At 34.1% G+C, this 27,262-nt stretch overlaps 1 protein-coding gene across 2 annotated transcripts in view; it reads right to left on the bottom strand.

Annotated features, from left to right (window-relative positions):
• The window catches only part of LUZP2 (leucine zipper protein 2), a 323,334-nt gene that overhangs the window by 139,935 nt on the left and 156,137 nt on the right, over positions 1–27,262 (bottom strand). The gene's annotated exons all lie outside the window — the stretch shown is intronic.

Below are 27,262 nucleotides of genomic sequence, written 5' to 3'. Positions count from 1 at the left end.
GCTAAGAATTTCCTTAAACATGTCAGCATGTCATTGCTCTATGTTTTGTTCACAAATCCGACCTTTATTATGCAAGAAACAACGAACTGGTAAAAAACTGAATTAAATTTATACTGTTAAAGAAAGTTCATCTTATTCAATTTAAATTTTGATGTATTAGCATAAAATATGCATATAAAGAGATGATTTCTAATTTTATTTCACTGTGAGTAAAAAAGATAATTGATAAAATTTTAATTAAAAAGCCGGGCTTGGTGGCTCAGCCTGTAATACCACGCCTTTGGGAGGCTGAGGTGAGTGGATTGCCTGAGCCCGCGGGTTCAAGACCCACCTGGGCAACTTGGCGAGACCTCATCTCTACAATAAATCAAAAAATCAGCTGGGCGTGGCAGCGCATGCCTGTAATTCCGGCTACTCGAAAGGCTGAGGCGGAAGGATCGCTGGAGCCCAGCAGGTCGAGGCTGCGGTGGCCGGGAGCGGCCACTGCACTCCAGTCTGGGCGACAGAGTCAGACTTCAACTCAAAAAAACCAAAAACCGAAACACAAACAAGCAAACAAACAAATTTAAATTAAAAAATTGTTAAAACTTGTTTTTTGCCCTTCTTTATTGGCCATCCTGGAAAACAGTCCATTCAGGTGAGCGTGTATTCCTCAGGTTTTGGGTAAAAGGCTCTGTAAATGTCTGTTATGCCTTTTCTATCTAGAGTGAGTTTAACTCTGATGTTTGTTCACTTTTTTGGTCTGGATGATATATCCATTGTTGAAAGTGGAGTGGTGAAATTCTTTACTATTATTATATTGCAGCCAGTCTGTTTAAGCCTATTAATATTTTCTTTACAAATCTGGATAGATGCTTCCTTGTAGGGTACATATGTAGTTGTGATTGCTAGATTCTCCTGCTGTATCACTCTCTTTATGATGAAATGATAGCTTTATTGTAAGTTTTTTAAAAATTATTTTTGACTTACAATTTTTTTATCTGATAGAAATATAACTACACCCACTCATTATCATAGAATATCTTTTTCCATCTTTTCATTTTCAGTATATGAATGTCTTTACAGGTGAAATTAACTTCTTGTAGGCAGTATATAGTTGGGCTTTGCATTTATTAAACCATTTAGTCACTTTATGCATTTTAATTAATAAATTTAGTTTATATATAGTCATGTTTAGTATTGTTAGGTAATAAGTTACTACTTCTGCACAGCAAAGAAAACAATACAGTGAAGAGACGAACCACAGAATGGGAGAATATAATTGTAAACTATGCATCTATAAGGGCGTTCTTATTCAAAATATATAAAGACCTGAAACAAATCTAAAGCAAAAATAAAAGCAAGTAATACAATATTTAAAATGAACAAAAGAACTGAAAAGAGATTTCTCAACTATTGTATAATCCAGCAATCCTTATATGTATATACCTCCCCCTCACACACACAAACATTAAAACAGTATGTTGAAAAGGTATTTGTACCCCCACATCTTTATAATAATAAGAAAGAAAAGATATTTGTATTCCCATATTTATTGAAGCACTACTCACAATATCCAAGATATGGAATCAACCTAAATGTTCACCTAGAAGTAAATTTTTATATAGAGAGATAAAGAATTACTTTTAAACCCTAAAGCAAAATGAAATCCTAGCATTTGTGGTAACGTGGATGGAACTGGGGGACATTATGGTAAGTAAAATCAGCCAGGTAAAGAAAGACAAACAACTCAAGGTTTCAATCATCTGTGGAATCTAAGCAAATTGATTTCATAGAAGTAGAGAACAGAATAGTTATTACTAGAGTCTGGGGAGGAAAGCTGGAGTGGAGGCTTCAGAAGGGGTTGGTCAACAAGTCAAATTTATAATTCGATGAAAGGGCTAAGTTCTGGTGTTTGATTACACAGTAGGGTGCCTATAACAAATAACAATATAGTGTATATCTTAAGATAGCTAGAGGAGAAGATTTTCAATGTTATTCAACAAAGAATGATGAATGTCTAAATTAATTACTTCCTCTAATTTTGTCATTATACGACATATTAAGGCATCAAAACATTACATAAATTTGTATGATAAGTGGCAATTATAAATAAAACATATTTTTTAAATGAGAAACTTTATTTGGCTTTACATTTAACTTCTCCTTAATATATTTATATGTGACTTTATGGAATAATTCTAGTTTCATATCAGAAAGAAATGCTACTTTCTAAAGCACTCTCCAAAACTGCAAGCATTTATTCTACTATTATCTGGAGGCTGATCATCTTTTACCCTTTATAATATAGCTACAGACCCACCAGAAAATTTGTGTTTCCTTTAAAGTCTATACTTTGAGTCTTCTTCCATTCCTGATGCCTGCACATCACATTCAAAAGGGTTTTTGGTGCTCAGAACACATTTCTTCTTTTGAACCTAAGAAATGTACTGGGTTAGCATATATACGGTTTTATTACCCCTTTGAATCACCCATAATTGACCTAGGTTCAAAGAAAAATGTTTGCTCCACTGACACTTCTTAAACATCTGATTCTAACCTCTTATAGCTGTTTAGTTATATCTGCCTCATCTCACTAAGGCTTTCCTGTCGTTCACCCCAATAACTGAGGTAATAGGGTCTTTTTAAATGAGCAGGCTAAAGGAGAGCAAAGAACATTGTAAAACAGTATTTAGACTGCAAACTGGCTCTCTAGGAATAAACGATCTCGTAGTAAAAGCACATCTCACGCAAGATAACTCTAAGGAAAGACACTTTGATGAATAAACCAAGTCAAACCATTTATTGCAGATGGAATGAACAAATGAAAAAACAAATACATCAAATTTAAGAGTTCTCTGTTCAGAATCCCCATCTGATTTTGAACATGATTTCCCATTTTGACTTCCTATTGTTCAGGGAGAGGGTAAAGCTATCCCAGTTTGAAAAAAAATCCCTTGTTGATTATTTCTTCCTTCCTAAAAGTTGACATTCTAAAAGGCTCGATTAGAATTTTAATACTTTGAACTATTTTACACAAAAGGGGACAGAGTTATTTTGATTCACTCAAATGATGTTTCTTTTGTATTTGCAAATATTTGCACTTATCATACAAAAAGGTACAAGATTAGAGCTTTTAAAGCAAATCTCATCTATTTTATTTATATGCTTAAAGGAATATATTATAATAAGGGGATACTGAAGCAGGTTAGCTAGCTTAGATATAGAGAAGAATGAAAAATTACTGAGCCAAAGGTTAAGAAATTTCCTAGGACTTGTAACTAACATGAAACTGACAGAATTTCCATGAACTGTAACTGATATGAAACTGACAGAAAACTAGACAAAAGCCAACACTCCCTAGAATGCATACTGTAGGTTTAAGTTAAAGCTCTTTCTTTTACCTTCTGGGACTCATCCTTGGATTAGTTCATGCAGCAGAGTCAAAAGCCTTGTCCCAGGTATAGGTCAAGGATCACACCTCTCAAGAAGAAACTTCCAACTCCCCACATAGTTGTGTATGGCAGCATGTCTGGCCTAACTGGGGAACACTCTCTCTGCTGAGGTAATCCTCCCGAAACCTGTCAGCTTTAATTCTACAATAAGGCAGTACAAGCTGATATGTTCTAGTGCTGCAGTGTTGCTCAAATTCTATGGTTAAAAAGCAAAAATTTCTGTTTAAAATTTAACAAGATGAGTGATGCACATCTCATAAGAGAATTTATGTCCTAAAAGGAACCATCTGGATCTGAGTGACATTATTAGAAATAAGAAATAACTATAAATTAATGAAACTAACAACATATTTAAAAATCGGTGTATTTGGTCTATACTATTTAAAATTGGCATCTCCACTTAAAATTTCTTTTTCTGTTTTTCTTTTCTATTTATATATTTTGTTATCGGTAGTTAATTTATTAAGGCTGCCATTACTCAGAGAAAATTTTGAATGTTGATTTGAATTACGTAGAATAGAATACATACTAACTTTGATCTGTCAAAAATGATATAATTTTATATTTTTCTGTGAAGAAAACATATTTTAAGTAAGATATACTACACACAATTAGTTTTTAACATGACTTTATTCTATTGATATTTTATTTCTGCTTGTAACACTGAATTCCCAGAATAGATCATTCCTTAATTACTTGGAGTAAGATTTTCAGTTATCAGGATGTGTATTCCAAGTTTATAAAAACAAGTAGTGTTAAACATTCGACATTAGGAAAGTTACAGTTTCTACAAAGATATCCACAAAACAATTTAATGTGATGTCAATAATGTTTACTGTCTAGCTCTCCTCTCCCCAAAAAATAGGGTTTGGAGGCTATGGCAACATGGGCTGAACAAGGTTAAACAGGTTTATTTCTACAGACTTCTCAGAGCACTTATTCTAATATTACACTAATTTGTTTTCCTAAATTTTTTGAGAGTGAAAAGTGAAACACGTAGGACTAGAGAATGTATCTTTATAGTAGAATTTAAAAATTAACCTGCAAGTACTAACTGACATTTGATTTTTCTGAGGAAGGCAAAAAATTACAATAATATATTTGAATGGAGTTATATTTATTGTTATATAGTGTTAAAGAGAAAACTAATCTGACACATCTAAAAATGATTTTAAAAAGAGGCTTCATTCAGGAGTTTTGTAGTAGCTATCAAGACTACTGCAATAAGGGGCAGAGACAGGGTTTAACTTCAAATTCAGCAGACAGTTGAAGATTTACAGCCAATGAACCAGTCAGAAGATGTCAGTGGATAGAAAATTTCTAAGAATTTTTCTTAAGTGTTTTTAGAAATTTTATAGTTTTGATTGCACATTTATGTATGATCTTTTTATTACTTTTTTAATGATGTGAATTAAGGGTCAAGTTTCACTTTTGTTTTTTAACTCAAGTATCCAGATACATGGACACTAATTATGAAGAGACTCTTTTTTGTGCATTGAAATATGTGAAAGCCTTTGTCAAAAATCAATTGAGAAAATAAGTCTTTTGGCCATTACAGAACATCTGGTACCAGACAGGCCCTCTTGCCATAAACAACTAGACAACTGAACAGAATACAATACAACAAATGTTTTAGGTATTAGACAACAACCACAGCCAGACCATGTCATGGAGAGAGGAGAAATAAGCAAGTAATCTCTCTGGTCTGCTGCTTTCTACCTAGGGGCAATTTATGAACTACAATTACAATAGGAAAACCCAAACAGAACAGAGAAGTTACAATTAGTTGAGAAGACAGAGTTTAACATTAAGGGAAAGTGATTAAGTGGAAATTGTGTGGCCAAACACCAGAGGCTTTGAAGCAAAACAGAAAAAAGGTACAGAGGATTTTCAGGGCATCATCTCCAGTGTCTCTAGTTAATGGAAATCTGCATATACATACAGTGATATGCCATAATACCAGATAAAGAACCCCCAAAAGAAACTGCAAGGTGAATAATTAATAGTGCTTATTAGACATTCAATTTCTAACCAGTTAGAATAAAAAGACTTAAATGACGAAGGCATTTAGGAAAGATTCCAGAAAGGATTGTCTCAGTGATCTATCACAGAACCAAAGAAAGATCTGAGTACTGCATGCATTCACTAATAAGAAGACCCTGAACGTTTATCGTAACACTATAAGAAAGGAATTAGCAGCAGTAGGACATTGCCATGGGAGGGAGCGGGGACTCAGTAACATCAATAAAAGTACCCAAACTTTACCTGTATCATGACCATGTGTGTACCTAACCCTGAATTGTAACCCACATCTTTAAAATAAAAAACAAACAAATAAATAAATAAACCCAAATAGGGTCAAAATAGTCCTGTAAAAACACATCTAGACCACCATTATACAGTTTAAAAATAAAAAAAAAACAAGCTGAACAAATATTATCTATTAGAATAAACCTTAATACTCTTAGAGGATAAACAAACACAATCCAGGTGCCTAAAAATGTAATATTTACAGTCAGCATTCATTCAAAATTATTATACACGAGAACAAAAGAATGAAGGCTTTAACACAGAAGGGAAAAAATCAGTCAAAAAAACAGCTATAATTGGCAAAGATGGTGAAATCGATTTTAAAATAATATTGTATACATAATTAAAGAAACTTTTCCTTTTAGCACTGACAAGTAAAGAGTTTGGAACTCATTACAATTCCATCTTCTATATCATGACTAATTTTTCTCTCTTTGTTCTATTCGCTTGAAAGGAACATTAAAATACCAAAAGTCCTTGTGAATTTTTCTATTCCTTATTTCAAGTCTGTTAACTTTTGCTTCATGTATTTTTAAGCACTTGTAGGTGCTTACAAGTTTAATGCTGATTATGTCTTTAAGGAGAATCCCCCTTCTAGCATTGCAATATGTCCTTTTTTACTTCTGGCAATTTTTTTTGTCATGACCAATTTATTTGATATTAGATTTTTTTTTGCAGTCTGCATGGCATACGTATTTACACTTTTACTCTCTTCTGATTTTTGTCTTTATATTAGGGGACTTTTTTTTATAATCCTCATATAATTAGAGCTTACATTTTTATATAATCTGACAATCTGTGTCTCTCAATCAGAATATTTGCATGTGATGTCATGGAATCAATTTTGTATACTGTCTCATTTTTTTTAACTCTACAGTTTTCAGAGTCCATGCAGTATATTTAGAAGTTTATAAGCTGGGTTCGGTGGCTCAGCCTGTAATCCCGTGCCTTGGGAGGCTGAGGTGAGTGAATTGCCTGAGCCCGAGGGTTCAAGACCCACCTGGGCAACTTGGTGAGACCTCATCTCTACAATAAATAAAAAAATTAGCCGGGCCTGGTAGCGCGCGACTGTAATTCCAGCTACTTGGAAGGCCGAGGAGGAAGGATCGCTGGAGCCCAGCAGGTCGAGGCTGCGGTGGCCGGGAGCAGTCACTGCACTCCAGTCTGGGCGACAGAGTGAGACTCCAACTCCAACTCCAAAAAAAAAAAAAAAAAGAAGTTTATGAAAAATTAGTATTCTGTCACTGTACACCTCACATTCCACCATACGTAATTACTAAATCACAAATTATAAAATATAAAGTACATCTGAAAACCAGTTGTCTCTGTCTGTCTGTGTTGCTATAAAATAATATCTGAAACTGGGTAATTTTTAAGGAAAAGAGGTTTAGTTAGGTCACAAATGTGCAGGCTCTTCAAGAAGCATGGCACCAGCATCTATTACTGCGGAGACCCCAGGAAGCTTCCACTTATGAGAGAAGGTAAAGAGAATCTGGTATATCTTTTGGTGAGGGAGGAAGAGAGAGAGAGGGCAGGAAGTGCCAGACTCTTTTTAACATCTAATTCTTACTGGAAGGAACAATGTGAGAACTTATTACTGCAAAGACAGCATCAAGGCCTTAATGAAGGATTTGTCCCCATGCCCCAAATACCTTACATTAGGCACCACATCCAAGATTGGGGATCAAATTTCAACATGAGATTTGGAGGAGACAAACATCCCAACTATATCACTAGTGAACTATTGTAAAATTATAAAGGGCACAAAGCTGGGAGTAAATTAATCAGAAAAGTTTCTATGATGAGGCACTTAGACATGACTTATAAATGCAAATGAATAAGTTAAGGAATTTAAAAATCTTTCAAGCGTTCAAAGTGTGGAAAAACTGCAATTTTCTCACTGCATCACTTTATCCAGTTTAGATGACGTGAAATAAAATCACTCATATATATTATTTTCAGAGAAAAGTGAATTAAGAAAGTTAGCACTCTTTTCAACAGGTTAAAAGGCAATCTAAGTGGTGTTGTTGTTGCTGATTTTTTTTTTAATTTCATCTCTGGATATGATATGACAAAGGCCCTTTGAATTGAGGATAAATGGGTCCTATCCGATAGAATCTGCACTTTTTGCCTTTATTTCCTGCCTACTCTTACCAGAAGACTGAAGAGTAAAAACTTATCATTTTCATATGAGGTTAGTAATATTCTGTTTTAAAACACAAACTTTTACAGAAAATAATTATGACATCTCATATGTATATGTGTACTACTCTGACCCAAACTGGTTTAAACCTAATCTTTCAAAGATATTGCTTCTCTGAAAGCAGCTAGAAGGCTCTGACATACCTAATTTTTAAAAAAATAAAGTAACTCACAAGTAATAAAGTGGATGCCTTAAACAGACTTGACCCTTCAGATTCATCTAATATATTTTTTTTCATTTTGCATTGAATTTTATGGATATTTTCTCACAGATACATCACTTATAAAATAGTGTTAATAAATAGCTGTAAAATTTTAATTATTTTTATTCTAAACAGATCTAGGAATCTTCTCATTCCACTTAACTCCCCATGTTTTTGCGTCTGTTACAACTGAATGTAATTATACACAAATAAATACCAGTGTTATATAATTTTCAATTTTCAATGCATTTTTTTTCTACATTGAAAATTTCATTATGACACTCTTTTATTTAAGAAGGGGAAATGACGTATCTTGAAACAAGGAAAAAGGAAAGAGAAAAAGTTAGATTTAAAATCTGATTGATTTTTTTGCATTTTTTTTTCCTCATGACAATTCTGACATTTTTATCCTGTTATTATTTCTCTTGACTTGGTCCCATTTCCTGGGTTCTTTAAAGAGCCAATTTTCTAGCCTACTCTACTTTTCTCTATAATTCAAAGCAGCACTTTTTTTTAAGATGTGGAGTACAATACAGGGTTGGGTATACAAATGCTCATTACACAGGCACCCTTGTTGAGGAGGTGTGCCTTTCCCTCCTCTGGCAGTTTTCCTCAACTGCCAATACCTTTCTTATAGTATTATGATAATTGTTCAAGGTTCACATATGAGTGAGAACATATGGTACTCTGTTTTTTGTTTTTGTGACAGATCACTGAGTATGATAGACTCCAAATTCATCCAAGTTGCTGCTAAGTCCATGTGTTTGTCCTTCTTTATGACTGCATAATATTATATTGCGAATATGTACCACTTTTTTAATCCAGTCTAGCTTCAGTGGGCAGCATGGTTGGTTCTATGTTTTTGCTATTGTGAATAGAGCTGCAACAAACATGCATGTGTAGGTATCTTTTTGGTAGAAGGGCTTGAGTTCCTCCAGGTATATTTCCAATAGGAGAATTGCTGGGTCATATGGGAGGTCAATTTCTAGTTCTTTCAGAAATCACCACACTGTCTTCCAAAGAGGTTGCACTAGTTTGCATTCCCACCAGAAGTGCAGACGAGTTCCTTTTTCTCCTCATCCTTGCCAGCACCTGTTGTTGTTTGTTTTGTTAATGAGGATCATTCTCAATGTGGTTTTGATTTGTATTTCTCTGATGATTAGTGAGGCTGAACGCTTTTTCATATGTTTGTTGGCTGCCCATATATCTTCTTTTAAGAAGTGTCTATTCATGTCTTTTGCCAGCTTTTTAATGGGGCTGTTTGGTTTTTTTCCTTTCTGCACGTTTGAGTTCCTTGTAGATCCTAGATGTTAGTCCTTCAGCACATTCTTTTTACAGTAAACTTCATAAAGTATGGTTAGCATCTTATGTCACTTCATTGAAAATCTCTCAAGGAATATTTTACATAATGAATAGACTGACTTTCAAAACATGGCACATTTCACAATCTCTCACCACTCTCTATTCTCACCTACAGAGAGATGCTGTTGTATCCAAGTTAGTTGGGCAACTTGTTTCTCATCCTGAGAAACTTCCTTGACCCAGTCATTATCCCAGTTTATATTTTCTTTCCTCCTCCTATGGATCTAATAACTATTTTGATTTAGTGACTATGATTTCCTCGGAACGTTTTCTGTAGTCTGCTAACTTGACAGACCCTTCACTTTATGCCCCTCAGTTAATCTCTATCACAAATAATGTCTAGAGGATACTATTATTTTTAAATCAAAAGATTCATTTATGCACGCATATTCTGTTCAGTCATAGACATTTATTGGTCTCTACATGCCAGACTGAGTGTTAAATCTTGAAAATACAAATATGAAATGAAGGTTTCTACTCCTAAAGAGCTCAGTTGCTGAGTTAGGATGGGATATGGATATGAAAACAAACAGTTGAGATGCAGAATATACAATGTAAGTGATATATCTATCAAAAATAATAAATTAGTTTTATAACTAGTTTCCTGGATGAGTACTCATATTTAATTGTTTTTAGAGAAAACTATGTTTAGGGAAATATATAAAACTCTGACAAAATTTTGAAAGCAACACAAATTTGTATATTATATATGTAATTATATATATATATAAAATATGTGTTGTGTGTTTTTGAGTCTTCATGTAATTGGATATATGCAAAAGTAAACATATGCAAGGTTTTTAAATATCCTATTATAATATTCAATGAAAATGTAGAAAATAAAATAGCCATATTTTGAGTTCAAATTTGTAAAACTTAAGTGTAGATAATTAAATCTAAAACACAAGTGAAAAGACAAACACTTGTATGTTATTAGGTGAAATGTGTAATGTTCACCACAAATCAATGTTGTTATTTTAATGAAATTTAATATTTCAATAATGTTTTCACAATCAAGTAGATATTATTAATGAAAATAAATTACAATATGCAAAGTAGCATAATAAAAGTGGTGTTATAAATAAAATAGACAAGTGAGACTTAATTAAACTAAAAACCTCTGCACAGCAAAATAAGTAAGCATCAGAGTCAGAACAACCTGCAGAATGGGAGAAAATATTTGCACACTATGCATTCAATGAGAGACTAATATCCAGAACCTATGAGAAGCTCAAATAACTCAACAAGAAAAACAAACACCATTTAAAAGTGGACAAATGTGAATAGACAGTTTTCAAAAGAAGACATTCAAATAGACAGCAAATATATAACAAAAGACTCAACATCACCCAGCAATAGATAAATGCAAATTGAAACCACAGTAAGATACCACCTTGAACCAGTCAGGATAACTATGATTAAAAAGTCAATAAATAACAGATGTTTTTGAGAAAGCAGTAAAAAGGAAACACTTAAGCCCTACTGGAGGGACTGAAAATTAGTAAAACTCTATGGAAAACAGTATAGAGATTAATCGAAGAATAGAGTCACCATTTGATCTAGCAGTACCACTATTGGGCATCTACCCCAAAGGAAAATTAATCATTACATCAAAAAGTAGCATTACTCACAATAGCAATGATATAGAATTAGTCTAAGTGTCCATCAACAGATGATTGGATAAAGAAAATGTAATCGACAGACATAGATAGATAGATATATAGATAGATACACACACATGCATATACATACCCATAATACTACTCCACCATAATAAGGAATTAAATCATGGTTTTTTTAGCAATATGGATAGAAGTAAAGGCCATCATCATAAGTGAAATAACTTATGATGAAGAAACATAAAGTCAAATAAAGAATGTGTACACATCGACATAGAGGGTAGAATCATAAACATTTGAGACTAAGAAAGGTTGAAGGGTAGGAAGGGTGTGAGGGATGAGAAATTACTTAATGAACAAATTTACACTATTTGGGAGATGAATTCACTAAGCCACACACTTCATCATTATGCAATATATATATTTAATAAAACTGCAGTTATACCCCTTTAATCTAGAAAAATAAAAATAAAAGTGTATGTATGCGTGCATGCGAATGTGTGTATAAACACTTCATAGATTTGCTTGGTATTCAATTTTGATACTTTTTGTTGGGTCTTTTTATGTTTTTCCTCTTGTTTATATTGTTTCTTTTTCTTCAACTAAACTAAAAACTAAATCCATGTCTGATGTTTTTGTATATTTTCAGTGCTAGAAATGTTATCCCATGTGTAGTTATTATTCAATGAATATGAATGAATAGCACTCATGAATGAATGTTTGGTAATGAACATGATATTATTTCTAAGGACTAAACTGACAATCCATTTCCTCTGTGACATTATTTTGTTTATTTGGCAATAGCTGAACCTCTTAAATGCAGTTCCTAAAGTATAAAAACATTGTCACTATCTTGATCTGCTTGATGCTTTTTGGAAAGAAAAAGGATAAAATTTTATACATGTGTCATTAAAATTAAGTATTGTAAATGTCCATAATGTTTTGGAATTTCTGCAAACCAGAAATCGATTTTAAAAGGCCATGTTGTTTAAAGTTTGCAAAACAACATTTAGTGTCCAGGAACATTGTGATATTTTATATTCTGCTTTCCTTCTTATTCTGGCATCTTTTTTAATTTCAAAAACTGAGATTCTTATATTGTTATATACTTAGAAGTGTTTTTGATGAACAACACACAATACGTGGTAAAAATGTAAGTGAAATTAATGAATTTAGTAACCCTTGAAAAGGTTATGGCCTCAGTATGAAGTTCTTTTACATAAAATGAATAACTATCCACATTACTTCGTTCTCAGGATGCAGCAAGTAGATTGCCTGCTGCATTCAGACTCATTCAAGTGACTAGCATTTGAGTAGAAATAATATATCATTGTATAGGGTTTATCTAAAAACAGAATATTTTGGAAGACAGAAATATTAACAAACAGATATGTGTATATCTCTACTTTATCAAATAGTAATAGACTGCTTAATATATTTTAATGTTTTCTCAATGGCATAGTCCTCTTATTATACATTTTAGTTTTTATACCAGATGCTAAAAAAGATGTCATTGAATGTTATAAAGAGTTGAAGAAACATTTACTCCTTCTGTAAATGGCTCCAAAATGTTTTGATAATTTTTATATAATATGATTTAGAAATTTCTGCTAGTATAATCATATAAATATGTACATATAAATATATATTTATTTATTCTATTTGTTCATTATTTACATGGTATTATCATCACTTGTGAAATAATGTATTTTAGGAAAAAAATGAGTAAGTCCATATTATGTGATTATCTCAAACAAGCAATTCATTTTTTTGATGCCAGCATGTAGAGTCCTTAGTGCATTAGAAATTCACTTCTGAGTAGGTCTTATGACTCTCTGAATGCCCTCTCCCTTAACTCCAACTTTTACAGCCACAAAATCCTTATTCATTAAGGACGTCTACAAGTTTGAGTGGGCTAAATGACTCTGCTAGTCAGCCACCAGCAAATGACTGGTTTGTAAACGGCAATTCTACATGTTTGCCTTAGCAATCAAAGTAAACGGAATGCATCTGGATATACCCTCTATAAATATATGAATAAAAACTGTTTTCTATAATATCAGCTTCATGAGCTACAACTAGAATATCTGAAAATATCTATATTCTACTTTTTTTAATGCATGTTTATTTATTTTAAAGATGTGGAGTACAATTCAGGATTAGGTAGATAAGTAGTCATCGTACAGGTAAAGTTTGGGCCTCCCTTTCATCCCTACTTCTCCTGGTTTGAGATCAGGTACCCTTATTAATGTTATGTGCCCTGTCTCCATCCTCTGGCGGCTTCCGGCTACTGCCGAAGAGATTCCTTTCTTGTAGTATTATGATAAATGTTCAGGGTCCACTTATGAGTGAGAATATGTGGTACTCAGTTCTTTGTTTCTGTGATAAATCACTGAATATGATAGACCCTAAATCCATCCAAGTTGCTGAGAACTCCATAATTTTGTACTTCCTTATGGCTACATAATATTTCATCATGTGTATGTACCACATTTTCTTTTCTAGTCCACTTCAATGGGCAGCACGGTTAGTTTTTGCTATTGTGAATAGCCCTGCAATAAACATTCATATAAAAGTATCATTTTTATCGAATGATTTGAATTTCTCCAGGTATATTCCCAGAAGCGGGTTTTCTGGGTCATATGGCAGGTCGGTTTTTTGATCTTTTAGGAATCACCACACTGTTTTCCAAAAAGACTGTGCTAGTTTACGCTCCCACCAACAGTGTAGAAACGTTTCCTTTCCTGTGCATCCTCTTCAGCATATGTTGCTTTTTGAGTTATTGATGATGGCCATCCTGACTGGAGTTAGGTGGTATCTCAAGGTGGTTTTAATTTTCATTTTTTTATGATTAGTGAGGCTGAGCATTTTTTCATGCATCTGTTGGTTTCTTGTATGTCTTCTTTTGAGAAGTGCCTTTATATCTTTTGCCCACTTTTAAACTTTTTTTGTTTTAAAGATGTGGGGTATGATTCTGGGTTATGTATACAAGTGATGATCCTACAGGTAAAGTTTGGTCTCCTTTTGGTTACCACTTCACCTGGTTTGAGATCAGGTACCCTTACTGATGTTATGTATCTCTCCTCCCCCTGGCAGTTTCCAGCTACTGCCAATCCCTTTCTTATAATATTATGGTAAATGTATAGGGTCTGCCTATGAGTGAGAATATTTGGTACTCAGTTCTTTGTTTTTGTGATAAATCACTGAGTATTATAGACTTTAAAACCATCCAAGTTGCTGTGAGCCCATAATTTTGAACTTCTTTATGGCTGCATAATATTTTATTGGATATATATTCTACGCATTTTTAATAGGGATTTTTGTTTTTTGTCCCTTCTGTACATTTAAGTTCCTTGTATATCCTGGATGCTAGGTCTTTGCCAGATATACAGTTGGCAAATATCTTTCCTCATTCTGTGGGCTATCTCCTCACTCTTTTGGTAGGTTCTTTTGCTTTGCATCTGCTTTTCAGTTTGATGAGGTCCATTTTTCTATCATATCTCTTATGGCATGGGCATTTGGGATTATGACCAGGAATCGGTTGCCTATCTCAATTTCCATAAGGATGTCTCTTGTATTTTATGTGATTCTTATAGTTTGAGGTTTTACATTTATATCTTTGATCCATTTAGAGTTGATCTTTGTGTATGGTGATAGGTAGGGGGTCCTGTTTCAACCTTCTGCATGTGGTCAGCCAGTTTCCCCAACATCATTTACTGAATAGGTTCTCCTTTCCCCAGTGGTTGTTGGTGGAGGCTTTGTCGAAGATGAGTTGGTTGAGAAATTGAGGTTTTGCTTTCAGAATCTCCATCATGGTCCATTTGTCTATATGCCTGTTCTTGTACCAATACCAGGCCAGTTTGATTATTGTAGGATTATTGTAAAGTTTAAAATCTGGAAGTGGGATACCTCCCGCTTTGTTTCTTTTGCTAAGAATTGTTTTGGCTATTTGTGGTCATTTACATTTCCATATAAATTTCCGTACTGTTTTCAGGTCTAAGAATAATGATGTTGGCAATTTAATGGGTATTGCAATGAATCTATAGACTGCCTTTGGTAGAATGGACATCTTAACAATGTTGATTCTTCCAATCCATGAGCATGGAATTTTTTTTCATTTGCTTATGTTTTATTAGTTTTCTTTGAATGGTGTTTTGCATTTTTTGTTGTAAAGGCTTTTCACCTATCTGGTTTGGAGGATGCCAGCATATTTCACTTTTTATAACTATTGTGAATAGAATTGTGTTTTTAATTTGGTTCTCTGTCTATTAGTTGTTGATGTATATGAATGTGATTGTATTTTGCATGTTTATTGTGTACCCTGGGAATTTGCAAAGAGGTTTTTGACACATTGGAAGCATTTTTCCTGAAAACTAGAAGAAGACAACATTGCTCACTCTAACCCCTCCTGTTTAACATCGTGTTGGAAGTCCTAGCTAGAGCAATCACACAAGAGAGGGAAATCAGGGGTATCCAAATAAGAAAAGAGGAAATTAAGTTCTCTCTCTTTTCTGAAGATTTGATCCTATAACTTGAAAACCCAAGATAATAGTCCATATTTCTAAAAACCCCGCTAGATTTCATATCAATCATTTCATTACCCTCATGGGATTTTTCTCTTTATTATGTAATTAAGTTTGCTAAATAGTAGAATAATGATTTTGATTACTATGTGGCATTGGTTTGCTATCCTATTTCTTTAGAATTTGAAATAGATAAAATCTTTTCTCCAGTGAAGAAAGTTTATGTGATTTTATTTTATATGTGTCCATTTGTTAATTCACAATTGAATGTTACAGATTACATACTTCTTAGGTTTGGAAGAGAACTTGTATATTATGTAATCTAATCTCCATAGGAATATATTGATTTCCATTGGAAAAAAGGAAAAAATAAAAAACTACTTGGTTAAAGCAGAAATTTTCACTTGAATATTCTTTGGTTCATTCTGTACAATTCTAAGGTAGTAAAGTAGAGAAGTGAAGCATCATTTAACTTAAAATATTTATGACATTCTTGGGCAATGCACCTAAATCAGCATATTTCACCCACAAAATAGATAACCTTGTGACCACCCATAAATGAATGGTGATTATAACGTGTGTTTACAGTCTGCTCTGGCAGTTGTTGATGCTGGACAACTGTGTACAGTAATATTTCCATTAAGCTAAGCATCACTGGCAAAGTTTAAGAATTAGAGCATTTCATTATTTTGAAATGTATCCATAATTGGGAAATAATTAATTACAGCTTCAACTAGACCAACTGTGGCACACAGGGAGACTTTCCTCCAGACCCATACTGAAATTGTTCTTAGGTGGGATGTTTTTCAAAAACATGGATGGCACGGGAAACTGAAGAGGGAAATCGGATCCTCAGTCAGTTTACTGATTCAAATTTTCCACTTAAGCTGAGGGACTTAGTGGCCATACTTCTTTACTTCCGAAACAATTATGGTTTTATATTACTTAGGCACTGATAGCAAATAACACAGCTTGTATGAGAATAGCTCTTACATAGAGAAAGAAGACCTGAAAATGGAGAGAGAGAAATACTAAATCTGGTAATGTTGTTTGTAACACTTTTCCGCTTTCAGAAAGCTTTGATTTATGCTTGCTTGATCCTAGTTTTTTCAGTTACATGCACTCTGGTTTCTTGATATCATGGTTAAATATTTTTCACCCCCACATATTTTAAAGAATCATATTTCTTTCTTCCTTATAATAAAAACAGCAAGGAAGAACCTTCAGGTAACATACTTATATTTAATGTCAAGGCTATATTTTACCAAAGTGTGGGCAAAGAACATGTCTATCCACTTTCTGCTTCTATAAGTGGAAGATAAACCCTTCATACCATCTACTTAGGGAATAGTTCTCAACTGGATAATACTCTCATGTTGGGTAACTTAAAAACAAATATCCCTGCAACTTCTTGGGAACCAAGCTTGCATACATGTCAGTATTGCCTATAAATATAATTTAATATTACCTACTTCCTGTTTGATAAAACCCAAACTCAAATCTGAAGGTGACAGAAAATCTTTTAAGTATATATATCTACTTAATCTAGCATTGATTTTCTTTTCTTTTTTTTTTTTTTGAATTGGAGTCTGTTGCCCAGACTGGAGTGCAGTGGCCGCTCCCGACCACCGCAGCCTCAACCTCCTGGGCTCCAGTGATCCTTCCGCCTCAGCCTTCCAAGTAGTTGGAACTACAGGCGCACGCTACCACGCCCGGCTAATTTTTTGATTTATTGTAGAGATGAGGTCTTGCCACGTTGCCCAGGTGGGTCTCGAACCCGCGGGTTCAGGCAGTCCACTCACCTCAGTCTCCCAAAGTGCGGCATTACAGGCTGAGCCACCGAGCCCGGCTCTGGCATTGATTTTCAACAGGAAATTGAAAATATCATATTTTAGTATAGCTTACACAGTGACTCAAATTCAACAGTAACTGGGCCACAAAACAGAAATGAATGATCATTAATTCAGTATGCCTCCATTATCATACTATATGTTAGTATGGATTTTTGGTTCAACTAATCATACTCAATAATAGATACATCAATCAAAAATTAATTTATTGGAAGGAATTTTTACAGAATCAAGAGAAAGTCTTTGACTAAAATTCAGAAAATAGGCAGGAATTAAGTAGGAGGTGGTGTCTACAATCTCAAGTCAGGAATACAGTTATTGTGACAACTGAATAAAAGACTATAAATAACTGTACTCAATTACTAGGTGAAATGATGAAGTCAAAAAAATTTTAGTGAGAATAATAACCTGGGGCCACTTAAAATAGTCAAATGTAATAAATATGCAAATATGCTTATCCCAATATTTTTGAATTCAAAGAAAATATACCATTGTAGCCAGACAGTTGAAAACATGCATTAATTTCTACAAAGTGCAATTAAATTTAAATCAAGAGCAAAACCACCTGCAGTAGTATCAAAAATAAAACCAGAGATTGATGTGTCTCACTGTGGAAAGCATTTCCTATTTTAGAATTTCCTAAAACTGTGCAGAAGCCACTTTATTTAACTGCTTGAGATCTACCTTTGAATATGCTTTTTTACATGACCAGGAAATGAATTCACCCTTTTAAATATATAATTTTGGAACTGGAAATCTTATATCCCATACTAACAAAAGCAATAGTTTATGTTGCCTCAGCATTCATTATCAATACAAATTTGATGTTCTCAAACCAGAAACAGGGCTCAACCACCCTTGACACAGCTTCCAATTCTACATTACACCTAAGTGGTTCAAGCCAATGGCCAGATGAAAGAACTTAGAGGCAACTCTCCTGCCTGCTTGCCTGTCACTTCCTTTAAAAGGACCATTCAGGCATTTGTCCCCAGATTTAAAGTTACCCACACCCCATTCCCTCACATATACTGTACTGCCAATTGTCATATGCAGTGTTTGCTTTCTTTCTCTGACCTTTCATTCTAGTCTTTTGTGATCCAGAAGCAAAGGGCTGCCTTTCAGACTCTTTGTTCTTCCCTGCCCAGAATCTGTGATATATTAAATTTGTTCTTTCCACTTAAAAAAAAAAAAAAAAAAAAAAACCTAGAGGCTGCTATAGACCACTTTTTCCCTAGGACAATAGAGAAAACACAAGGTCAGATTCCCAGCACCTGAGGGATGATCAAGCAAGCATAAACTGGATACAGGTCAGATGATAGCCACAAGGATACCCACCAGTATAAACAAGTTTCCCATATAAGGGAAACCCTGGTCGCAGGTCAGTCAGCTAGATATTAGGCCATCCAATTAACTGAAGTATGGTAAAAGAAGTATCCTATTAAACACACATTTGAAACACCCATGTCCCACTCTCTATAGTGCTCCATTAGAACTGGGTTGTTAGTTACCCTTATACTTAAAACCTAACTCAACTGGGTGCTCTCAAAACAAGGAATGAAACGGAAACATAGACACGTTGTTTTTAATATATTGACAGAGGTTAAGATATTTTATAAATTTGTTAAGCATCCTTTGTCTTAGCCTTTTCAGACTGCTATAATAAAATATTACAGACTGAATATCCTACAGATGGCAGAAATTTATTTCTCACAGTTGTGGAGTCTGGTAAGTTTAAAATCAAAGTGCCTGTAGATGTGGTGTCTGGTGAGAGCCTGTTTCCTGCTTTCAGCTGCATCCTTATACAATGGAAGGAGTGAAAGAGCTGTCTTGAGTATATTTTATAAGGATACTAATCCTATGTATGACCTCCACCCTCATGACCTAATCACCTCTTAAAGACCCGACCTATTAATACCATCACATTGGTGATTATATTTCAATATAGGAATGTTGAGAGGACACAAACATTCAGATCATAGCATCCCTTATTTGAGAAAATCTTAGGAAACAGATGATGTACTAGACTTAGATCTAAAACAAATGTGTCATACTCAGTGATTTATCACAGAAACAAAGAACAGTATACCGTATGTTCTCGCTCATAAGTGGACCTTGAACAATTATCATAATACTATAAGAAAGGGATTGGCAGTTGAGGGAAACTGTCAGGGAAGGGAGGGGCACACCTCATCAACAAGGGCACCTGTATAATGAACATTTGTATATCTAACCCTGAATTGTATGAATTGTACTCAACATCTTTAAAAAAAAAAATTCAAAAGTTAAAAAAATAAAATAAAACAAGTGTAACAAGGGTATTTACTTCAGTATTTCTTAGATGCACTTTTTATTTTTTACTTTTTAATGTTTCAGAAATCAGGATGTGATCTACCGTATTATATATATTTTTTGTATTTATTGGGGTTTTTTTTCACCTTAAGAAAGTTGTTGCACCAAAACATGCACATCAAACCTGATGTATCCTTCCAATTTAAAGAACTGTATTTTAACATTCTTCTTACAAAATAAAAAGCAGAGAGGTAAAGTGTGATTTTTTCCCCCCAGGTAGAAAAATCTCAGTTGTATAGAAACCAGGGAAAATGAGGAACACATATATGGCATTTTAACTTTTTATTAGCAACAAAGGAGAAAGATTAGACTTCAACATAAAGGGAGCAAAAATTATCTATATACTTGTTTGAAGTTAATAATGTAGAAGAAGACCAAAGGGAATCAGCAACCTGAAAAACATAATAGAAATTCAGAGCTTTGGACAACTGAGAAACTTTTGATTAAACAAGGACTTAAAGATAGTCTCTTTAACTTTATAGAAAAAATAGTAAATATAAGTCTTGAGACATATACTTAGTTGAAACCAGATATTTTTGATTCTATTAAAATTTCTTTTCTAAGATACACCTTTATTTAAATATAATTCTGTGTTTTAAAGCTGCGTGTAGATTAGTTGTTACTTTAATATTCATACTCTTAAAGCAAGATTTAGTATTAAATAGACATGAAGGATAATTTCATTGTTAAAATATTAGGTAAAACCATGACCAGACAGTCTTGCCATCATCCAAGTGGTGGCAGACACCCCCACTGCGTGTTGACTTTCTACCTTAAATATTAATATGATTGCAGGCTATCTCAGAAAGGAGATAGAATATTGAACTTGTCTCTTATTTATGATAAATTTTAAGCAGGCTTAAAGACATTTCTATTTTTAGCTTAGCACCAAACTAGCGCTAGTATCTGTTGTACATTTCTAATAACCGAGACACTCTGCATCCACCTGTTTGAAATAATGGAACATGTTTTGGCCATCTTCCATATTACTAGCAGCTTCACAACTACTGTATACTATTGAGGCATGAGAAACACAAGCTGATGACTTTCACTGGTGTCGGATAAGATACAATTGCAATGGATTTCCACATACCAAGTTAATAATTAGGTGTTCTGTGTGCCAATTAGCCTCACCTCACATACAAGATCATTTTACAGATGGGCTATAATAGTGCAGAGTGGCTGAATTACTGGGTAAAGACAACTAGACTTGAATATCACTCTTGCAAGTTCTGTGAGTTTGGACACATCTCGCGCTCCTATTTTCTCATGCATTAAATGAGGGATAGAGCATGACCAACTTTTTTTTTTTTTTTTTTTTGAGTTGGAGTCTCACTCTGTCACCCAGACTGGAGTGCAGTGGCCGCTCCCGGCCACCTCAGCCTCAACCTGCTGGGCTCTGGCAATCCTTCCACCTCAGCCTTCCGAGTAGCTGGAACTACAGACGTGCACTACCACGCCCGGCTAATTTTTACTTATTGTAGAGATGAGGTCTTGCCAGGTTGCCCAGGTGGGTCTCGAACCCGTGGGCTCAGGCAATCCACTCACCTCAGCCTCCCAAAGGCGCGGATTACAGGCTGAGCCACTGATCAACTTTATAGAATAGTTGTATTAAATGCTTTAACAGATGCTGTCTTAAAGTAAGTACTCAATAGATTTTAGTTCTTACTATTACAATAAAATTGACTTCATTGTGTAAAATAAAGTGTCATTTTTAATGATCAAGACAACACTTAAAGAAGGTGAGGGTTTCAACACTGAAGTTTATATACATTATTATCTTAGTAGATTGCAGGAGAGCGTCTAGCTAATGAGTCCTCTAATTTCTCTTAGAGAAAGTTTACCATTGCCATTCATAGTACTTTTTTCTATGTCTGATTTGTTCTTCCTCTAAAACAGGCAGTTTTCTTGAACACAGAACCTACTACTTCAGTTATCAACAATTCTCTTTTCTCATTATATGGCTCTAATTTTAATGAGTTAAATATGTGGAGTATTATTCAGTCCAGAAATAATTACTTGAAAAAACAACACTCATTATCGTATCAACATTATAACAGCCTATGATCTCAAAATAGGACTAGAACAACCCCTTTTTTCAAAAGTTCACAATCCAGCCCAATGGAATGGCGCACACCTGTAATCCCAGCACTTTGGAAGGCGAAGGTGAGAAGGTTGCCTGAGCCCAGGGGTTCGATACCAGACTGGGAAACTTGGTGAGACCTCCTCTCTACAATAAACCAAATAACTAGCCAAGCATGGTGCTGCATGCCTGTAGTCTCAGCTACTAGGGAGGCTGAGGCAGAAGAATCCCTGAGTCCAGTAGATAAAAACTTCGATGGCTGAGATGACCACTCCCCTCCAACCTGGGTGACAGAGTGAGACTCCATCTCAAAAAAAAAAAAATTCACAATCTATGAAAGAGCTTGACAGTAAAACTACCAGTCTCTGTTGAGACATCTACACAGGAAGTGCCACTGAGCTGTCTAGGTGTATAAATGTGTTGAGCAATTAACAGAACATGGCAAGAGAGTATAATGTGTTCAGTCAAATTATGCATGTGATAGGTGAGAAACTTAAGACATGAAACTGGAGAGGTGTACTCGGTCTGCCATATATGGTCCCATATGCCATGCCATGGAATCCATAGCATTGAATGCTTCCTGTGAAAGTCACAGGATCAGATTTACATTTTAGAAAGACAAAATACGGAGAATTTTGTATTTCACATTCAGTAATATAGGTAAAGTTTACCCCCAGATAATGTAAATGAAAGGTTTCATTTTAGGTAGTACTTTACAAAGAGAGAAAAAAAAAATACTGGGTGTTGAGTGTATCTATTGAGTGTTTATTTTCTGGCAGGTATTATACAATGTGATATTTTTGTGTGTGTTTGTGTGTATGTTTAATTTCATTGTATCTTCACTGAAGCACTGTGAAGCAAAATTCTTAGTGGATTTTATTTTACAAATGACAAACCTCTAGTTTTTCTTACTTTATTTAACCTGTTTATGGTCAAAATGTACACACTTAAAATTTGACTTTGTGTGTCTGATCCCAGATACAAGCAACTTTCAACAGCCAGTTCAGTCCCACCAGGCAATACCATAATACATGGTTTATAGAATTGATTTGCCCCTAGAGCAGTAACCGCAGAAAATCATTTTGCTGTGAAATCATTATGGCAGATCAGTTAATTCACCTGTGATTTTCCTAATTGTATTCTCTCCCTGATTTGCCTAGTTAGGAAATGAATACTACCACCCTCTCTTTCCACTTATGCTGGAAATTTCTAGTTCAATAAAACTATTTCACCCACGGATCACAGTTAAGTGACTACAACAATTAAGAACCAGTCTCTGTTCTTTGAGGAATAACTGAATTCTACTTTGGGAATTAAGACAAAATTTAGTTACCATTCCTCAGGAACTGGATATAAAGAGTTCTACATATTTCCATGAAAATAAAACTCTACAGGTGCATAAGGCTTGTCATGTTAAGGCAATGCTATTCACTTTTAAAAATTGTTTTATTCAGTGTTGCTAGTCAATAAACATAACATTGATGACTAAAGTGTATCAATGCTTGCTTATAAGAATACATTTGAACCTAATTTATTGTTTACAAATTAATTGAAGTTTGCCAAATATTGACTATATTGAGCAATTTCATCTTAAATTATTGCTAATAAATATCTCCTTTTGCAGTTCAAGTCAAACAATAAAGCTCAGCTGTTACACATTTTAAAGAAAGATGATTAATTTAATACTTGAGGTTTATTTTTTTCCTCCCAGGATCATTGGACAAGTCCCAAAAGTGGCAGGAAGACAAACAGTCTCATCATTTGTTTTTGAATTCTAAGCTCAGGTAAATTAGCTCTGCTGGGAATTTTACATTTTGCGTTGATTGGGGCAATGATAGAATGAACATTGTGTTTAGTGTAATCATACATCTAAATCCACTAATAAGGTGCATGTCCTATCACATAAAAAAAAAAGAGAGACCAAATTTCCTTCATATTATCCGAGACTAAATTTGGTTTAAATTCCACATGAGTATATATCCATAAGTAGTATGCACACTTTTAAAACCTGTTTGCTAACTTTGGATAATGCCCTTGTTGCTAAATACATGGGTAAGTCTTTGTTCTGTCTTGTCTTATCAGTATTTGACACAGCTGATAATTCCTTCTTCATTGAGGTTTTTATTTTTCCGCTTGTCTTCTGGAACACTTCTATATTTTCTTTCCTTCCTTTATCCCTCACTTCCTCCTTTTTCTTTTTCTCCTTCCTTCCTTCCTTTTTCTTTCCCTATATTCTCCTAACGCCCTCCTTCCAATCTTTCCTTCTCTCCCACCTTCCTTTTTCCCTTCCTCTCTATTTTCCCCTACAACTCCCTTCCTTGTTCCCTTGCTTTCTTTACATTTTATTTCTTTATCTTTTTCTCACCCTCCCTTCTCTCTCTCCTTCCTCTCTCTATTCTTTCTTTCTCTCCCTTAATGACTTTTTAAACAATCTTCATTGCTTCTCAGTCATCTCAATTCTGGAGTCACTGATTTCAACATTTTCTCTATTCATTTCCACTACCTCTGTGATGTCAGTTATGCCTTTGGCTTGAAATACAATTTCTGACAAGTATACCTATTTTTTGTCTCCTGACTAGACCTCTCCTGAACACCAACTGCTAAGTCATTTGTCATATGTAGTCATGTCAAATTTAAAGTATGGAAAATTAGTGTCATCTTTCCCCCATCCTCCTCCATCTCCAGTCTTCTCTCTTACAATCAAGAAAAAAAACTGTTTTTTCCACTTGTTCATGCTAAACAACTTGGTGAATTATTGACTCTTCCTTTTCTCTCTCTATGCGTGTATACACATTATTCAACACACATCATTGCCTCCATGATAAAATACATATTCAGATTAAAAAGTCGTATTTTATTCTTTCCATTTTGTTTTCCAAAGTAATTACAGACTCTCGGTCTTCCATCCATGTTCTTTATTGCCCCATGATCACTTTTTAATTTTTCTGAAAACTTTTAAAATAATACCTGAAATTATTATATGAATCACTGAGTTGTCATTTCTGTCTTCAAAGTTGAAAATAGTGTTTTTCTTTATAAAATAGCTGTGTTTTAAAAAAAAATTCCAAAAGCTATAAATATATGCAGTGTTTCTTTCCAAGCTTTGTATTTTTTAAATTTTATATCAGCTTATTTTATTTTGTTTTTTCTCCTGTTTTACAAAAAAAAAAAAAAAAAAAAAAAGAATACGCCTATTTTATCTCTTTGGGTTACCCAAAAATCTCATTTTCAAACTGTTGTCAAACTTATCTATGGAAATTAATATTATCTACACTAAATTCTACTGGGTTTTTTTGAGTTGTTGTTTACTGTGTTTCTTAACACTAGATTGCTCATGTGTGGTTGTTGCTATTTGGTGCTCAGGGGCTCTAGTAAATTTAATGCAGTGAGGCTCCAACTCAAAATAAATAAATAAATAAATAAAATTTTAAAAGTATGCATTAAACTCATGAATCTTGTGGCTTAACTCAAATAGACAACATGTTAAGGACATTCACAGATTGGCAGTTGTTATGCAAAAGTTCATCTGCTTATAATTAACTAAAATATGTAGAGTTAATCATGGTTAGGAGAATAGGCAGTAAAGCTGGTTTAAAATACACTTTCAATAATTTATTAGAGATTTGATCTTTATAGATGACTTAATCTTTCTAGTTTAGGTTTTTAACTTTTTAAAATAGCAATAAAAAGTATTAACCCTATATGTTTGTTAATGTAATTAAAATAATGAATTTCAAGCCCTTAGCAAATGATTTGCAGATAGTGAGTGGCTGAGGCTATTATTTATAATAATAATTATTATTAACCACAATTGTGATTTTTGTATGAACAACCTACTTTTTTCTCTGCAGCTAATTTGGGCATTAATATATTAAATATATTTTTCCTTAAACATACAGATATTTTCTAATAAGTGTTCTATCCTTTAAATTACTGTCATGCTCTGACATTTGTGTTTGTTTATGTCTTGAGGTTTATATTATGCTACTGAATATTTTTAATTTAGTATTATTTTTCTTTTTAAAAAACTAATTTTAAAATCAAAGTGATTGTGCTTTCTAAGGCCAAATACTATGCTTCCCCCCCCCCTTTTTTCCTCAATATTAGATACACTGCTCTCTACAGAGTATGAATACAATAAAATTTAGACAGAATATCCAAACTCAAATTCTAAAGTAATGTCATAGAGAAATATATGAAGAAGTAATTTACTTATTTAAATTTTAATAGTTCTCAAATTACATATCTATTTTATATTCACTGCTATGTCATACTATTTCTTTTTTTTTTTTTGAGTTGGAGTCTCACTCTGTCACCCAGACTGGAGTGCAATGGCCGCTTCCGGCCACCGCAGCCTCAACCCGCTGGGCTCCAGCCTTCCACGTAGCTGGAACTACAGGTGTGTACTACCACGCCCGGCTATTTTTTTTTTTTTTTTTTTTGTAGAGATACGGGCTTTCCATGTTGCCCAGGCCGATCTCGAACCCATGGGCTCAGGCAATCCACTCACCTCGGCCTCCCAACGCATGGGATTACAGACTGAGCCACCGAGCCCGGCCTGTCATACTATTTCTTAGTGATGAATTCAATTTTGAAGATTATTTAATTTTTTTTTAATCTGTCAGATTTTTAAAGTGAGAATCAGTTCAGCTAGAAAGGTTTTCACTGAAAGATCTTTCTCAAAAAATACTACGTGGTTTTAAATATCCTATCATGTACAAAAACAATCTTTTCCTTGAAGTCCAGTATGCTATGCATTAAGAACTTTATTATTTTTTCCCATAAATAAGTTTTCAACCCACAGTTGCTGAAATGAGAAAAAAAGAAGGTTTTTACACATAGAAAGCACAAGTGCTTTAATATAGGTACATTACGGAAATATTAAAGACGAAGTTTTGCTCTGCCTTTAAACATTATGTAGACATGTCTATATCATAGGCATATACTAAAGTAAAATATACATTTATTCTGATTATCTACAGCTGTGGAAAAGCCAAATCTGAAATGATTCAAATGACAGTTCTTAGAAAAGAGCTAATTAATAAATAAAAAAACAATAGACGTTGATGCTAGCTAGGGTGAAGAAAAAGGGACGTTTCTACACTCCTGGTGGGAATGCAAACTGATGAACTCTATGGAAAATAGTGTGGTCATATTGAAAGGAACTAGCAATTGACCTTCCATATAATTTAGCAATCTCCCTCCTAGTAATACACCTTGAAGAACAAAAATACTTCTTTAAAAAGGACACCTGTAGCCGGGCTCGGTGGCTCAGCCTGTAATCCCGCACCTTTGGGAGGCTGAGGTGAGTGGATTGCCTGAGCCCG

Source organism: Carlito syrichta, unplaced genomic scaffold, assembly GCF_000164805.1.
Source record: "Carlito syrichta isolate Samal-C Ts95f unplaced genomic scaffold, Tarsius_syrichta-2.0.1 Scaffold304030, whole genome shotgun sequence".
Classification (NCBI taxonomy): domain Eukaryota; kingdom Metazoa; phylum Chordata; class Mammalia; order Primates; family Tarsiidae; genus Carlito; species Carlito syrichta.
The sequence above is the reverse complement of the archived record's forward strand: the minus strand, read 5'-3'. Positions and strand labels throughout refer to the sequence as shown.